Source organism: Miniopterus schreibersii, assembly GCF_964146895.1.
Source record: "Miniopterus schreibersii genome assembly, chromosome: 1".
In the NCBI taxonomy this organism is placed as follows: domain Eukaryota; kingdom Metazoa; phylum Chordata; class Mammalia; order Chiroptera; family Miniopteridae; genus Miniopterus; species Miniopterus schreibersii.
Genome location: NC_138101.1, coordinates 152807205 through 152820695, shown reverse-complemented (window position 1 = coordinate 152820695; position 13491 = coordinate 152807205). Strand labels below are relative to the sequence as shown.

General features: G+C 43.2%; 1 protein-coding gene across 1 annotated transcript in view; it reads left to right on the top strand.

Moving 5' to 3' along the window:
• The first annotated feature begins 1339 nt into the window (after nucleotides 1–1339).
• WDR72 (WD repeat domain 72) overlaps nucleotides 1340–13491 on the top strand; it is a 197279-nt gene continuing 185127 nt past the window's right edge. Inside the window, exon 1 of the mRNA XM_081136486.1 lies at nucleotides 1340–1442. The gene's annotated coding sequence lies outside the window, so the exon portion shown is untranslated. The remainder of the gene's footprint in view (nucleotides 1443–13491) is intronic.

Genomic DNA, 13491 nt, shown 5'->3' with positions numbered 1-13491 from the left:
AGTATCTAGGGCCTTGACGATAGCTGAGACTTAGAGAGACTGAGAGCCTTTAAGACCACAGAGATAGTCATTGCAGCGTTCAGACAAGAGGAACCAAGTCCCAGGCTCTTACTACACCTGCACCTCTATGAAAATGAAGACTCCGCTCAAGAGGTAGGATGAAGACTTGGAGATGAGGAGGAGATGGAAGTATCAACTTTGAGATAAGATCCTGCAGACTTATAAGGTAAATATAGGTGAGGAAAGTTCCTTAAATAGCTGGGGCCAGGGGGGTGCCTTAATAGTGTTACATGCATGTCATCATTCAACAGTATTTATTATGTATTTACTACGTGATTGAGCTGACGGGCAGGGAAGCCAATGCAACAAGCAATTTCAGGAAGCTGTGACTAGTGCTATGGCAGAGGAAGGGAGGCATCTTGAGAGTGAAGCGCAGGAACCCCTAACCTGGGGGAAGTGAACTTCAGGTGAACCAAGAACAGGAACTAATAGGTCACAGGGGATGGTGAAGGTGAGAGGCGTGTCCCCGTCTGAGGAATTTCCCCCAGGACATGTGAACTTTGACCTCAGGGCAGACCTAAAACTTGTTCCTGGCCAAATACCCTTAGTATTTGGGAAGCCAGGTATCAGTGAACAGGGCGTGGTTAAAATCTCTCCCCACCTGCTTCAGGAATCCAGGACCAAGTTGCCCCGAGGGATTGAAGGGTAAAGTAAGACAACTGAGAAACCTGAGGGGGAAAAAACTGTCCCTCCCATCTGTCTAAACTACGCAGGCAGTGGTGGGTCTTGGCCCCCTCACAGCAGGTTAGGATCTGGGCTCCACGTTGAGTTTTCCAGCCATTCGAGGTCCCTGGAATCTCACTCTGGCCCGCAGGAGGAAGCACTTTTGAGGGGGCCGTTCCTCTCAGGCCTTATGGAAAGTCTTGGGGGTCCCAGGGCCTGCTAGTGCCGGGGCAGAGTCCCTGCCACCTCACCTGGCCTACCTTGAATTTCCGCACCTGGAAGGACGGGGAACCTCCAAAGCTGAGGGTGGGCCCGCTGCAGCAGCCTCAGCCGCGGGAGAGGGAGGGAGCGGCGGGACCTCGGGGCGGGACCAGAGGGGGCGGCGGGGGGGGGGGGGGGAGGAGGGGCGGGGCGGCGAGGGGGGGGACTAGGGGGCGGGGCGCCGGCTGGGGGGTGAGGGCGGGGCGCGGGCGGGGGGCGAGGGGGCGGGGCGCTGGCGGGGGGCGAGGGGGCGGGGCGCCGGCGGGGGGCGAGGGGGCGGGGCGCCGGCGGGGGCGAGGGGGGCGGGGCGCCGGCGGGGGGGGGGGGTGAGGGGGGACGGGGCGCCGGCGGGGGCGTGGTCAGGGCGCGCCCTGCAGTCCTAGAAGGCTGTCCCGCTGTCCCGCTGTCCCGCTGCCCCACGGCCAGGCTGGGCCGGCTGCCCCTCCGCGGCGCCTCGGGTAAGGCGGGCGGCCCTGGGCTCGGCTCCGGCTTCGGGTCCCGGGCGGTGCGTCTCGGCCGCCGGGGCAGGTGCCGCTCGGCATCCCGCGCCCAGGGCGCGCGCGGCGGGGTTCGGCCCCTGCGGCGGGGGAGGAAGGTGGGCGCGCAGCAGGCGGCGCATTCTCTTCTTTTGCGCCAAGTTTCTGCACGTGGGAAGTTTCCCCTTCAAACTCTTGTCCAGGTGTCGCAGCCGCAGTGACCGAAGCCACGCACCTGTCAACTCGGTCCTTTCGCGCGCGCGTGTGTTTGGGGGGGTGAGGTGGGGGCTGGCGGGGGCTTCCCTGTTCCTACCTGTGGCCCTGGGAGGACCCGCCATCCTCTTAGGACAGCTTCTTGAGACTCGGAAATCGCGCCTCTGCGGAGCCGGCGTCCGCTGACCTAGTTGCTGGGTGAGCTCCGCAGCCGGGCAGCCCCCGGGGCCCCGAGCGGAGCCGGCCTGACCGCCCGGGGCCGCGGGGTGCGGCCCGCGCACCTGGAGGAGGCGGAGCGGGGCTTCGCTCACCTGTCAGGCTGCATTAGGGGCCGGGGAATAAGGGAGGGGGGAGTTTGCACCGACCACGGTCTGCAAAAGGTGGAGTGCTAGGGCGCTGCCTTCCCGCCGGGCGCTTTCTGAGCCCTCCCTCATTCATGAGCATTTTTTAAGGCACAGCTAAAAATTTAAGATGTCAAGGGAACGTTGCGGTGCCGCGAGCTTAACTTTTCCTTCCTCCCTCTTCCAGTTTTATGCTAAATGATTTCAAGGTCACCTACGGGAGACTAGGTCAGCTGGTGGGAATATTTTTAAACCCCCAAGAAAGGGTTTAGAAAGCGTTCCTTTCATCACCTTCCCTTCCCCCCCACACACACACTCACACACACACACACACACACTCACACTTCTTCCCCACCCCACTGCTGGGCTGTTCCCCTCCACCTGGGAGATGGATGCAACCACCCTTGCCTTGCAAATACTTGTGGTTAATTTGGTCTTGTGACTTGTTACTTAGCCGCCTTCAGTGCCTTCCTCGTTAAAATGCTCCAGCAGTGTTTGCTGTAAAGAAGACAAAGAGTTGGAGGGGAAGGAAACTGCCCATGAAGTGGTCTAGTAAAGTGATTATTATTTTTTTAAACCGCAAAAATTGGGACTCTGTTGAATTCTAATATTTTTACCTCTTTTGGGGAAAGATATTTTAAAATTATAATGTCAACAAAATATTAATAACACATAAACTGTTAAGCCTCTCCCTGTGTGTGACACTTTCACCCAGTGGCGTGGATGCCTTAGAAATCTTCGGTTCTGGTTAACAGAGGCGATTTTTAGTGCTGTAACAGATGTGAATTTACCTTATAAAAGGACTTCATGGAACCTTGAGAATAATGGTATCGGGAATATCTTAAGGTTTCAAGATTTCTGCATTCAGATGTCTTTGTGGCTTGAAAATTCACTTATTCTTTTAATAATGTTACAGTAATTTTGCACCTCTTATTAATAATTCTGTCTGCATTTTAAAGGACATCTCTCTGGAGTCTTGTTTTGAATATATAGTTATTTTTCCCCAGTTGGTAATATTTTTAGATTTAGTTCTGCTCTAGAGCGAATTGAAAGCAGGGAGAGGAGGGGGGGAGCAGGACTAAAAGAATCTGCACACTGAGTTCTAGTCCCAGATCAGCTCTGAAGTCCTGGGAAGTTCCGAAATTAATTCTGGGGACCGGGCAAGTTCCTTAACTTATTATGTATGCCACTTTTGTCTTCAAAATAAGGAGGCTGTCGTTCTTACTACAAGGACATTCAGATCCCTTTCGACTCTTCTATAAAACGCAGATTCTTATTTCTAGAGGTAGGTATCACTGCTCTAGAAAGTATGTCTTCTGGAGTTTTGCTCTCATTTCCAGAGGGTGTCCTAACATTCTGGGCACTGCCCCTTCCCCACCTAAGTAAGCAGTGTAGTGCTGTGGTTAAGAGCATGAGTTTTGGAGCTGAGGGATGGCTCTCCATTTTCTAGCTCAGATATTGGGCAAGCTACATATATTCTCCAACCTCATTTCCTTTTTTGTTTTTTTCAATTTATCTTTATTGTTGAAAGTACTGCTGATGTCCGCTTTTTTTCCCCATTCACCCCTTCTACCCCACACCCTGCCCCAGGCCTTCACCACACTATTGTCTTTGTCCATGGTCCAACCTTGTTCTGAAGTTTAGAATAAAGATAATAACAGTGACTAGAGTTATGAAGATCAAATGAAAGGATGCACATAATGTAAGTAGCACAGAATCTGTAACTTAATAAATGGTAGCGTTACCAAACAAAATTCAACTGAGTAAATTTGAAGATCTGATTGTTTTATTAAGAGATGCTTGAATGTGTGTCAGCATCCCTTCTAGCAACTGGGAATGATCTTAAAGGCTGTACAAAATGGAAGGTCTTTATGGGAAGAAGGGTAGGGCAGGGGAGTTATTAACAAAAGAAAAAAAGGTTTATTCTTGGGCAAGGACTACTTTCTTGGGGGGGGGGGGGTTATCATGCAAATTGACTTTCCTTGGGGTAGGGAGGAATGGAGAGGGTGCATATACAGATTACCTCATTGGTGTTGACCAGAAAATTCCAGACTGATTAATATTGTGTTTCTGGGAGTGTTGAAACTGCAATTAGATCAAGTATTAAATCCTGGTTTGGTATCTGGCTTTTCAGCAAGAGTGACACCATTTTGGGGCTGTGGTTTACTATTTACCAGTACGAATTGTTTGTTTTCAACACTGACCTCTCTCCTCTTTCTCTTTAACAAGGTGACATAGAACCTGAAAAAATGTCAAGTCTTACATATGAGTGTTTAAAAAATAAGCCAGTAGAGGATGGGGAAGTTGTAATTAATTTAATTAATCAACTTCATGGTTAATTGATTGTATGTTTCCCCTGAGTCAGCAGTGGGTTGTGAGGGCCCAGCAAACTGATAAGATTTTTGGTTGCTTTAGTAGACATGAGGGTGTGCTTCTATAGCCAAGGATATTTTTTCTACATTTGTCTTGTGCTTTTTGTGCAGACCTCAGAGCTACACTCAGGATGGTCATTTACAAACCGACTTGTATCGGGGAAGAAAAAAGGAGGAAGAGACAACTCTTGGAGCCATATCATATTTATACATAACTAATGCCATTTGATTCCCCTCTCAGCATTTTTGGACCTTTCGGTATGTGTTAAACTACCTGACAGCAGAATGCAAAGGAAAAAGGATGTATTCCTGCCCTCTAAACATTCATAGTATAGTTCAGGTAACAGACAGGAGTAATTACAGCAGAGCAGTAGGAGCTCTGATGAAGGTAGAAAAAGGAATGTTGAGAGTTGAGAGGTTCTAAATATCAACCAGGGGAGGCTCAAAGTATCACCGGAAAGCTCTTGAACCGAGGTGGGTCTCCCCTTGCATGGTCTGGAATGTGTAAACCCTTTGCTTCTTTTTTTAAATTTTTTAAAGTTTTTATTTATTGATTTTTAGAAAGAGAGAGAGAGAGAGAGAGAGAGAGATATTGATTTGTTGTTTCACCTGTTTATGCATTCTTTGGTTGATTGTTGTATGTGCCCAGGCCCGTTATCAAACCAGCAACCTTGGTATATCTGGACGATGCTCTGATCAACTGAGCTACTTGGCTAGGGCTAAACCATTTGCTTCTAAGTGTCCTTGGTTAAGGAAGATTAGACCTTGCAATTTATTAGCTGACTGTAAATTGCTCGGCCTTGTTTAGCTATCTCAGTTTCCCCATTTCACTTGCCAAGGAATTTTTCTAGCTTACTATCCTGCTTCAAAAGGAGTTAAAATTTAGTTTGTTTTGAAGGTTCTGTTACCGGACTAAACCAGGGTCCAATTACTCAGTAGTTGCCATCCAAAAGACAACTCCAAGAAGATTTTATGAGAAGGAATGTACTGTACTGCAAGCTGGCAGACAATGACAGGTGTGTGTGTGTATGACTCCCAAATTGGGTTGGCCCTGGACAAAAGATTGGATTTATTTTTATTCAAGGAAATTCATGCACAAAATTTGAGGTGAGTTTTCTTATCACATGTATACATGTGGACATTCCTGCACATGCTCAGTTAGAAAACATGGCCCAGCTGGGCGTGGCTCAGCGCTTGAGCGCTGACCTGGGATCCAGGCTATTGGGGTTCGATTCCTGGCCAGGGCACATGCCCGGGTTGTGGGCTCGATCAATGACTCTCTCATCATTGATGTTTCTATCTCTCTCTCTCCCTCTTCTTTCCTCTCTCTGAAATGAATAAAGATATATTTTATAAAAAAAAAAAAAAGAAAGAAAACATGCCATACATACATCACATGTTTAGCTATAGCCAATCAACAATTTCCTTCCTTTTAACATAAGTACTTCTTATGTTGAGAAATAAAATGGATGGATGATTTCAAGACTATGAAAATGAAAAGATTCCACCTGTAGAGACCTTGTTAGAGACTGAGCTACCTTAAACAGTTTTAACTGTAGATGTAAATTACTGGCTGAATATTGCAGTAATCAAAGTTCTCCTTGAGAAGCCCTCCTCAATCCTGTCCCTAGACAGGGTTGAGTACAGCCTCCCATGAGTGTTCCATATACCATGTGGAAATCAGTCCTCAGCCCTTCTCACTGTGTGGTGATAGAGGTTCTACGGCCAGTCAGTATAGTGGGCCAACAACTGGGGCCTTCCTTTCAGTCTCAAGGGGTGATCAGAGTCAGGCACACAGTAGGTGCTTTGTAAATACTTATGAAGCAAATTAATCACTATGTTTGAAACCATTGTTAAAACAATATTTTCTGTAACACATTTTATAATTTTCTCCTTTTTTTTTTTTTATATGTTTTTATTGATTTCAGAGAGAGGAAGGAGAAAGAGAGAGAGAGACAGAAACATCAATGAAGAGAGTCATTGATTGGCTGCCTCCTGCACGCCCCACACTGGGGATCGAGCCCACAACCCAGGACATGTGCGCTGACTGGGAATTGAACCTCAGTCTTCTGGATCCTAGGTCGATGCTCAACCGCTGAGCCACGCTGGCCCAGCTCTCCTCTCTTTTAAATGTGAAAAACTCTGTGCTAATTCTACATGCTAGCTTTTGAAAATTACAGTATACTCAGCTGCAGTCACTATTTAGAGATTGAAAATAAAAATAAATTTCAATAGCATTATATATACTTTTTTCTTCACTTAAGAGAAACAATGACTGTGATTTTTAATACCCTATCATGTCACATGGGCACACAGACACTTATTTCTCCTGTTCTTGAGCCACTGGAAGGTGAGCATTTGAAGCATCTTTTTTATGTGCATTTTGATTTCCTATGGAGCAATAAGTAGAGAAAGAAAGAGGTGGTGGTGTTCTTTCAATATTTATTTATTTATTTATTTCGTGAGATCACAGATATAAACCAAGTCAGAGCAACTCTCTTGAATAGCTAATGTCTGTCTCCTGAAGGAGAAAATTATTTTCTGCCCTCCATGTTCATGTGTATAGAACATGTGTTCTGAGTAGCTGATATTTTTACTGCCTCTCTTTCCAGTTGAAGTGCAACATAAACTATTTTAATTAATATTGTGTCACCAAAAGAGATTGAAATAGCCAATTGAATTCTACCAAGATAGAGTCTTTTGATGAAAACATATCTTTATTGATTGTGGATGAAGAAAATCATTCTTAAAATGAAATCCAGAGAAAAATCATATCCCTCAGAGAAAATTTCTGAGTGGCAGGCTGAGATTAACATCATAAAATTGAATTTGTGCTGCAAGCCTTTGATGTAATCAGCAGCTGGGAGATGGTGTTGCCCTCGCTGTGCTCCCTCTGATTGTGGTGAATTATTGTGTGGAATGAAATAAGTGTTTCTGGTGTCCCTCCTCCAAGAAATACAAACAAGGCATTACTAGGTAGTTTCTTGCTAGTTAAAATGGCCCGATCGATTCCAGACCTTTCAGGCTCAGATATACCCATGAACTATGGGAGTTGGGCATTTATTTATGCCCCAGGGACAGAATTTTTTGATATCACTGGATAGTGAATTCTTTGGCCAGTAGAAACTGAGCAGAGCAGAGACAAGATGGGTCGCCCTTGCCAGGGATTTTTTTCCCCCCTTCAGAGTAAGCAGAGCCCAGGACATTAGAAAGTGTTACATTTGCCTGGTTTCTGTTGGCCTGTAGGTCCAGTCAAGCCCTCCCTGTCACCCTTGGCTATCTCTGTGATGCTCACTGCATTGAAATCATCGCAGTGTGGAAATCTCACTTTGTAATGTGAGTCTTGGCCATGGCACCAGTGTTACTATGGGCGTTTTTGTTGATTGTATTAAGTCCCGATGCTTTGAAAACACTTGCCCATGCAGGCACTTCTACACATGTAATGAATAGGTTTTGTAGATTAAGTAGAGAAAATCTATTTATACATTTACCCTCAGAGTAAAGAGTGATTTGGCACCTTAACCACCACTGTGGTTGAACCTCAGTTGTTTTTGTTTTGTTTTTAAAAATATGTGGTCTGGCTTGTCTGTAAAGAAGGAACTGTAAACTATGAACAGGTCATAGTTGTGTACTCTCACTCTCAACCCCTTTGAGAACCGGGATGGTCCTTGAAGGCAGACAGATCTACGATGCTGTCCAAGCCAAGGAATTTAGATTACTAAGCATCATTTCCCAATAACACTGAGGGTGGGTATACAGATTAAATGAAATAATGCATGAAAAGCTCCCAGTATTACATCTGAAATGACTGTGATTCTAGTTACCATTCAGTAAAACACTTGTTGAATTGAATTTATAACACTACGTTTTAAGACTAAGAAAAAGGGGAAAGGACAATTAAGGCAGAAGGTGAGGATGTGTTCTTGAATACGGAAAGTGGGAGGAGCCAGGACTTGGGAAAAGCTGTAAAGCAGTGAGGTAGGGGAATATCAAAATGAGGTAGGACTGAAGTTCCATTGCATTCTGACCCTCAAGTCCCGTCCCTCCATGGAATTCTGCATCCACAGCCTTCTTGGTATAAATCTGTTTTGACCAAGCTTCTGCTAGAATCCTGGAGTGCTAGAGAATGGTTTAAAGGCTTCCTTGGCAGAGGCACCTTTGTTTTGTGGACAGACAGAAAATGCCAGAATCACGGGCATTAGGGAGGCTTCTCCAAATAGGACTGTCTCCGTAAGCCCATATTCCTGCCTGTGGGAGTGCCTTCCCTGTTTATTCTGGGAGGAAAGGAAAATTGTCATAACGGCAGTGTACTGACTCCCAGTGTCAGCTGGAAGCTGAAAGAAGGCAGTGGGTGTCAGAGCAAAGGAAGGAGACAATGGCCCATGGAAAAACAGACTTTTTAAGAGAAAAGCCTCAGCGTAAGGGATACGACGCCATTGATGACATTGGGAATGAAACAAGCGCTGCTCTTGAACCTCGGAAATAAGCAGCCCAGCCCACTCTGCATCAGTTATTTACATATTTGTGACTTGACTTATAGGTTATGAGTTCCTAGAGGTTATAAACCTGTGTTTTTTCATCTTTCATTTATGAGGGCTTTGAATAATAACCTGTTGAATGAATAAATGAATATATTCTTTTCACAGGGAACCTAGAATGTGGATAGGAAGGAGATTTATTACACAAAAGAAGTAGAGAACAGAACTTAGGGCATGACCAACTGTGTGATTCGGACTAGGATTTAAGTATGTTTCGAGAATTTTTATATGCATGAAGCTGTATGTTCTAACTAGAAATAGACAAAATCTGTCGGATGGTGTTTTAGATTACTAGGGCTGCCGGAGCAAAGTATCACAAACTGCGAGCCTTAAGTGACGGAAATGTGTTGCCGCACAGTTTTAGAGGCCGGGTGTTTGAAATCAAGGTGTCCTTGAAGTCCAGGTGGCAGCATGGTTGGGTCCTTGTGAGGCTGTGAGGAGCAATCTGTTCCAGGTGGCCCCCCAGCTTCTGGTGGTTTGCTGGCAATATTTGGCATTACTTGATTTGTAGAAGTATCATCCCTTCTTGGCTTTTATCTTCACATGGCTCTCTCCCAATGTGAGACTTTCTCCAAATATCCCTGTTTTATATGGGTGCCAGTCATATATTGGATTAAGAGCCACCCTAATCCAGTATGACCTCATGTCTATTTAATTAATTATATTTACAATGAACCTATTTCCAAATAAAGCCACATTTTGAGGCTCTTGGGGTTAGGTCTTCAACATAGGAATTTTAGAGTGGGCTCAATCCAACCCATAACAGGTGGGGAAGTGGTAGACTTTGTTCTACTTTACCAATTTGGTACCTATATAGTTCTATTTTCATCTCCCCTGTTTAATTTGCTAATAGACAGAACCCACTATAAATTGTGAATAATAAAATGAAGGGTTATACATGACAAAGATTCCACCTATTCTGTTACTATTTACTTAGCAGGATTTATATACAGATTTTGAGATTTAAAAAACCTGCCAATAACAGCAGCTAACATATTTTGAATGCTTACTATCTAAACATTCCACTTTCATATCAACCCTATTACATTGATATTGTTATTTATTTACATTTTATTGATGAGAAATCCAGTATGTAATAGTAAAGTAACCTAGCCAAGGACATAGAGTAGTAGAATTGGCTTCCCCACCCAAGCTGATTGATCACCTCTAGGGCCCTACCACTGAGTACATACATTCTCCTTAGTCTTATTACAGCCAAGTAAGGTAGATATTATTCCCATTTCATGAATGAGTAAAATAAAGTTTAACTAAGAACTTGCTGGGTCACAAAACCAGCAAGCATATAATATTTAATGCTATCTCCCTGGGGAAATTTTTCTATGTTTGATTTCAAACTCCACCTGTGTTTCCTCCCCAAATACTCTTGCATTTACTTTCCATGGCACTGATCATACATGGGGTGGGTGACTCAGGACGTGCCTGTTTCCTTAGACACTGGTGAGCTCCTTGAGATTTATGACTTTCTTTGTCTTTCAGGTCCACATCCCTAGAATTTTGCATAGTCTCTGGCACATAGTAAATACTCAATAAATATTTGTTAACTAAATGTTTATTTTTATTTTTTTATTTTTTTAAAATATATCTTTATTGATTTCAGAGAGAGGAAAGGAGAGGGAGAGAGAGAGAAACATCAATGATGAGAGAGTCACCGGTCGGCTGCCTCCTGCATGCCCCCAACTGGGGATTGAGCCCTCAACCCGGACATGTGCCCTGACCAGGAATCAAACCCTGATGCCTGGATCCTAGGTCGACGCTCAACCGCTGAGCCACGCCCGGCTGGGCATTAACTAAATGTTTAAAAGTAAAGGCAAAGGGGTCCAAGGAAAAGGGAGACCAGTTAAAGATATAAGAAATAGAGTTAATAAACGGAGTAACTGATGTGACAGAAGATGAAATTTGGGGTAAAGATAAAAATGTTATTGTAGGAGATTAGTATGCCTGTCTTAGAAAAATAAGCTAAAAATAAGGAAAAGATACAGAATGTTGAAGTGATGGAAGGAAGTTCACTCATGTCTACATGCTGGATTTTCTTGGTTAATTAGAAGGAAAAATTATCAAAGAGTGCTTGGGAGCAAGGAATTGTGGGTTGCGGTGAGTTTTTGAAAAGGCAGAGGAAAAGAATTCACTATGGGAATGGATTAGAGACGTGTTTCTCAATATGATTTTAGGTAGTACACAGCAAACTTTATCACAATAAGATATGTACTTATACAAGTAGTTATTTTAATTTGCATTTTGACAAAAATCTAACCAGCACATCATAGTCCTTGGTTTTATGGATATTGATAATGAAATAATTTTAAAGAGACTCATAGATAGCTTAGTTTATTCTTAAATAAGTTAATTTAATACTTAAAATGAGTTAATTTAAAGTAATATATTAGGCAAATAGTTTTACAGATTATACTTGGATACAGCAAAAAATCACTCAAGATTGGAAACAGGTTTACAGAATTCACACAAAAAATTGTTTTATCTAATAGCAGGAATACTTAGTTAAAAGTAATCATAAGATGACTCATTTTAAATACCTTGAGGTCAGGGACTGTTTTTCTGTTCTTTGTGTTCTCTGCAGCCCAACCCATCTCCTTCAATACATTTGGTTTTCAGTAAATATTTGTTGGATTTATTTAAGAATAGACTAGAATAGTGATATTTTTGTTCATGTTAAATACCTCTAAGTGAAAAAAAATGTTGTAAAATTCAGCATGTTTATTGTAGAATAAACTAAGAAAAAAAATACAACTAAGGTCTTAGAAATGGATTGGAGATCCATGAAGTTGTTAACTGATTGAATATGATTATAAAGGAGCCACCCAGAAAGAAATGAATTGTCTTTCTCATATTTCTTTAACCACCCTAATGTTACCTCTTTGACAATGGCTGTCAGTGAAACACACTTGGTATTAATCTGGCTGTGTGATCTCTGTTGAACTATAGCTTAATGAACAAGGAGGTAAAATTGGAGGTAATTCAGTACCTTGTGAAAATCTTTCTCACAAGCCTGGGAGAGCAGAGAACTGTGATGGAAACACCTTCTGTACAGTGAAAGGAATTGTGATTTCTTGGCTGTTTTGTTTTATACAGGTTCCAGGTCATGGGTGTTTGAAGTTTGGAGATTAATTTGCGTATCTGTTTAATTCTTCCCTTGACCTCTGGGTTATCTTACCTACCAAGGTATTCCCTACCTAAAATGCATTACTTTCTAGAGAATCTTAAGTACCACTTAAGTCACTCAATAACATTTTTGGAGGAGTGTGACGTTGATACTGGTTAAGGGTTAATTCTGAAGTAGTCATGCTCCACTGGGCAAACCAGGTGGAATTTTATGTGTTTTTCAAATATGCCTTGGGCAGCCTTTGACTTTGTAGAAAACATAGGGCGCTTTTTGTTTGTTTTTACTTTTTCTAAGGAGTAATCTGATTACAACCTGGGGATAAAATAAGGTCTTGATTCTGGAGCAGCTGCAAACAGACAGCTTTTGGGGGCTATCGCTTCCTTCTGCCGAGACCACACCCAGCTGTGCAAGGAACCCTGTGGCTGCTCGTTTCATGTCACCCTGTAAAGTAGCCCTCACTCTGGCCTATCCTGATACCCAGATACTTTCTCTCCAGCTTGTTCTTTCAGAAATCCCTCTTGGCCCTCTCACTGTTTATTGCCACTTAGACTAACTAGCTCTGTGACATCATCCGAACTGTGATGTCCAGTCTATTTATATTTTTCAACTTTATTAAGGTATAATTTACATAAAATAAACAACACCTGTTTAACGTGTACAATTTGATGAATTTTAACACTCCACGCTCTTTTAACCTAAACTCTAAATTTAGAAACAAAACTCTCTCTGGCCTCTAGATGACCAAGTTATCTTTTGTGAAGCAAAGAACATAAAGTAAATTATTTGTGTCCCTCGCAGCATCCAGGTACGAGTTTTGAAGAAGTAGGTGGGATTACTCTCCACTTAGGAGACGGGATTCAGAGAGGTCACAATTCTGAGTAGCAGATCTGACATTCAAACCCTGTTTCTATTTCAAAGCTTATAATATTAACTGCTAGGCTATCTTTACTTTCCTCACAGATGTTACTGTGTTCAGGAAACTGTTATTATGCATGGTAACTGAGGTCTTCATCCATTGTACTTTTTATTTTTATTTTTAGCTGTCTTCACTCAAGGGGTTTGAGATTTGTGTGTGTCTTTGAGGCTGGTGAGGCAGAGACTCGGTGTCTGGGCGTGTCCCTGAAGAAAGCTATTTATGAACAAGGTAAACAATTCCAATGGCCAGGAGACGCTAGCCACAAAACCGCATTTGCAACATATTAGTCATTCTGTTAGTCTCACCTAAGTCAGGGAGATAAAAACATTGTTACAGGGAAGAAGATGAAGGTGAGAAAGAGGTTTGGGACTGTAATGAATGGTGTGTTGTCATTTCTTGTACTTGCCAGGTATGATATTTATGGATAAAGGACTAGAAAGTGTTAGCCCAGTTTTTTAAAGGCGGCGGGGGCTATATTGGATCCTGAATGCATAAGAAGTTTTATTGTTGCT